Source organism: Salmo trutta, unplaced genomic scaffold (assembly GCF_901001165.1).
Source record: "Salmo trutta unplaced genomic scaffold, fSalTru1.1, whole genome shotgun sequence".
Classification (NCBI taxonomy): domain Eukaryota; kingdom Metazoa; phylum Chordata; class Actinopteri; order Salmoniformes; family Salmonidae; genus Salmo; species Salmo trutta.
Genome location: NW_021823198.1, coordinates 2,501 through 7,062, shown reverse-complemented (window position 1 = coordinate 7,062; position 4,562 = coordinate 2,501). Strand labels below are relative to the sequence as shown.

Here is a 4,562-nt window from a genome sequence, read left to right as displayed (position 1 = left end):
AAAAGGGACAGACACAGGAAGCCAGCCACCAGGCCTACAGCCTGAAATGAATACTGTTATGTTATAGGGACTACAAGCATGGTGACATATGGCAACCCTGGCTATTTCCTCAAACTCCCTCCTCAAATGGGATGTTGCCGTGAGGCCTCCGCGACCATGGCAGCGTAATCGGTGGGCTTACAGTCGATATGTAAACAGACATTGATTAAGTTAACAAGACGCGACAAATAATACATACTATAAATGTCGTTAATCTGCTGGAAATTATGAGGCATGTGGGGGAGACTAGATCACGTGGTTGCCAAGGGGACAGATCATCACAACATTACTGGGGCGTGTTATATACGGCTACATCACACTAGGAAGGCGGTCGAAGAGAGGAAAAGAACATTCTAGAGTTGAAAGGATGGTAGAAAAGATGAATGGAAATGTCCATATACAGGTATATTTGAAAAAGAAATCCAGGTTAAGCACACTCTTTTTAGGGGTTTAGACCTGGTTAAGTATTTAAGATCGAATCAAACTTAACGCAGTGAAAATGCACTAGACACAAACCGGGCTAGCGAGCTTGACAGACTGGTGGAAGTGATTGATTGATGGAGGTATAGTGTAACTAGACTCACCGTTCTGGGCATGGGCGGCGACAGGGAGCCGTTGTTCATGTAGGAGTCGTTGTTCATATTAGTCATCATGATGTAACCTGGGTATCCAGAGTACGGATGACCTTTGTTGTACATGTCTAGGTGTTTCCCTGGAAACGGGCCCAAGAGACAGACAAGTGTGAACTTGGTGCAAAGCGTACATTTACGATCATTAATGGAAGATGTGTTAGAGAACTTGAGTCAAGCATATTCATCTCCATTAGGATTTGGGCCTTTTTAATAGAATAGCATCTTTAAGCAACAGTCTGATCAAGTAACATAACAGCAATATTCACCGCCATCATAACTTCAGCAGTTCAGAGTCATTAGGAAAATCTCCTGGAGTTTACAGCCTTCCTTATACAGTTACATGTGAATAGTCATCACCAAGTTACAGTCTCTAACAACAAAATGAAGTGGGCAGAAGCTTTTCCACTCTACCATCTTTCTTTCCTTTAAAAATAAAAATGTCATTAAAAATCTCTCAATAATCAAGCCTCCAGAAACGGATTTGAATATTGTACCGTTATCTCGGCTCGATGTGACCCATATATAACTGCAGATCTCGAAAACATGCGGGTAACTGACAGGCTCATATTTCATGTGATGTGTGTCACTTACCATCGTCGTGATGGTCTCTGTGTTTTCATGATATGAGTCTTGGGATATTTGGGATTGTCTAGTTCCCTGTGAGAGACGGAGACAGAAATGAGGTTATTAAATTCGTAAGAAATGTACTAACACACACACACACACACACGCTGCTATGGCCTGTGCTTTCAGCTTGTCCCCGGATTGAAGAACACGTACACGGTGAGGCGAGCGCGTTGGGGAGAGAAGGGTTGACGGAGCGGTCTGTATCAACACCTCAACGAGCCACTTAATTAAGCTTTATGTCCTTAAGGAGCTTACAAATTAACTTGCATCAGTCTGCTTTCATTTTCACCAACCAATTAAACCAAAAGCTCCAACCAAATTCAAATTCAAATGAATCACGGTAGCCTATGATGCTTTCCAATACAAACGCGCTCTGCACAAAATAACTGCGACAATAGAGAAGAGGGGATGGTGTTTACTGTGTAGTCGACTGCTTTTCCAAAATACCGTGAACCCCTTCACATGCATCTCCTGTCCCCCTCCCCCCTCGAATGGGAACGCGTAGAAAGACCTCCTTTTGGAGTTCACTTCCCCGAGGGTGGCTTCCAGCAGAGTCACGGAACTTCACTGGATTCTCAATTAACATTCAACCTCCGTCTTATTTGCGTCTGTGACAGCTGTAACTATATGAGCTCGGCCCAAAGTCAGTAGGTACCCTAATTCCATTATCACAGGTTAATGACAAATGGCAACAACTAATTGCGTTAGGTTTACCTTTGTATACATACAGCATCCAGAGCTAGAGACTTAGTAACAGCTGCCTAGCCCAGATAAAAAAAATATATTCAGGCACAAAGTTAAACTTACTATTGAATATGAAACTCAATGTGTTGTCTCTCCATAAAATGGCCATAATCTCCACAAAACATGCAGAAATGCGTTCGCCTTATTTCCCATTGGGAGCATGAGTGTAATCTAGAGGTGCTACATTTTGTCAGGTGGGGTTTTCATTCGAAGATCATTTCATCTGGATTTCCCTTTGTAAAAAAAACATTTGTTTTATATCAAATACGAATTTGATAATATTTTATATTATTCATAGTTTACATTATCCAACCTGGTGAAACATTGTTTAATTAAATCACCTAACCCATAGCAATATTGATATTGTTACTGTAATAATTAGAAGTAGGCATACCTTTTTTTTAATCAAGACAATGATTGTTATACTAATAATATTACTAATAATAATAATAATAATAACTATAATAATAATAATCCAATAGGGCTAATTTAATATTGCAATAGGCCTAACAGAATAATTCAAAATGTATTCACGAATTCATAACCTACTGTGCAATATTTAATTTAAAATATCAAATAACCTCGTAAAAACTGTACAGCAGTTCTCTGAATTGTGTACAAATATTATCTCACATGAAATTGTTCTGTATGTTTCGACCTTTGGTATAATTCGTCAACAATGTTTTGAAAAGCTCTGCAGCCACGTGCAGCAGATTTATTTATGAGCCTCTGTTTACTACTGATTACAAACAGAACATGGCTACTATTTACAGATTAAAAAATAGTCATATTATACACATATAATATTAGGCTACACGTCACCTTGTTGATTATGACAAAACCAAACATAGTTTGGGCAAATATCCAGTCATTTTATCAGCTTTTCAGCTTTTTATCAACGTTCATAAAATGTCCAACTGACTCCCCTGAAATGGGGGCTATTATTTAGGGACAGGTAAACTAGAATCAATATGTTGTCGTTAGAAATTTGATGGACATTTATTTAGGCTAGCCTATATAAAGGCTTGGCAACACGTAACACTAGACTTAAGTACAAGAGAGGAAATACTTACATCATGGTTGCTGTTTGGACTCGTCTCTGACTCATTTACTAAAGATGACTTGATATCTGCCAAGTCTCCCTCGTCTTCCTCTGAGTGACTGAGTTCTGCGAATATTTGTTCTTGGTCTCCCTCATCCTTGAACGGAATCATTTCGTCGGTGGCACAAAGCTCAGGGTCCCCGCCACCGCCACCACCTGCGAGTTGTGGCATTTTGATTCAGTCCAAGTACTCGCACTGTCCAAATTAGAGGAACTATCGAAATCCCCAAAAGGAAACCAAAAATGTTCCTTGAAGCGGCTTGAAGTGTTCTAGGAACCCTGGAGGAAACTGCGTGCGATCACGTTTTTTTGTTTGAGCTAAATTAACAGGAGATCCTTTTTTTTGTCGTTGTTTTTCGAAGTATTATGGATTCTTACAATGATTCAGATTGTAAATATCCGAGATGGAAGACGTTATCGGCAGAAAGCGGATGTGTAGTGCACGCTCGACCCGCGGCACTCGCCAGTTCGGCTCTTTAAAATGTCAGAAGTCAAAACCTCATCAGGAGAGTCAGATGCGCCGTCAGATTTGGCGGAGGAGGGCGCACACCCGGGAGCTCCGCTAACGGTCAAAGCGCATGGAGAGAAAAAAAACTTCTGCTTATATTTCCTCGTTCTGGGCTTCTGTGAGAGTTGCAGTCCTTTCGTGAAAAAAAATTATAAGGAAAAATAGAATTTTAAAAAATGCGTCTCTGAATCTCGTGCAGCCTGTTTGCCACAAGTAAAACACTTATTTATTTTCCCCACTTAAACAATACTGCGTATCTATCCCTATTAAAATGAACATACATCCTTGAACTGAATAACGGCTAAATTAAACGTAATAAACTATAGAAAAGCTCGAGGAGTGCGTTAGAAACCGATACGCTGTGGACCGAGTTCCAAACTGGAGCACCGCTCCGTAAGTAATGTAGCTCTCCTTCCCGGTCATCTGTCTCTACTCTCTCTGCCTTATCTCTCGCAGCGACTGGGAGGATCGAGATGAAGGGGAAGCCGCCGCTGTGATTGACACCACACCGATTGATAGTCCTAAGAGAGCGAGGGGTACGGAGATTTATACATACTGTAGCTCACAACAAATGGGTAGACAGGGAAGGAGTGAGGGCGGGTCGAAGCGGTGAGGAAGCTGACGACAATGCATATGATAGAGTAGGGCCTAAGAGGCTACAATAGACATATCCACGACTGTGACGTTAAAACAATAACAAAGAGCAAAGGGTGACGTTTGGATACACAGAATGACTGTTGGATGGTGACCACTGTGGACTATGTGATTGAGGATAACTCATTCAAATGACATGGCAATGCATCACCTTTCTCCTACTTTTTATGTAAATGTTCTAGGGAGCCCATGTATATCATAAACAGCCTATATATTTATTACAATGTGTATTTTAAGGTGGTTTAATTCGTGCGCA

At 40.8% G+C, this 4,562-nt stretch overlaps 1 long non-coding RNA gene across 1 annotated transcript; it reads right to left on the bottom strand.

Moving 5' to 3' along the window:
• Window positions 1-623: 623 nt before the first annotated feature.
• Window positions 624-4,226, bottom strand: LOC115189674 (uncharacterized). Its single transcript, XR_003876971.1, has 3 exons — window positions 3,116-4,226; window positions 1,263-1,328; window positions 624-751 (listed from the first exon to the last, which is right to left on the bottom strand). It is a non-coding gene; the product is annotated as an uncharacterized LOC115189674 (long non-coding RNA).
• Window positions 4,227-4,562: the final 336 nt, after the last annotated feature.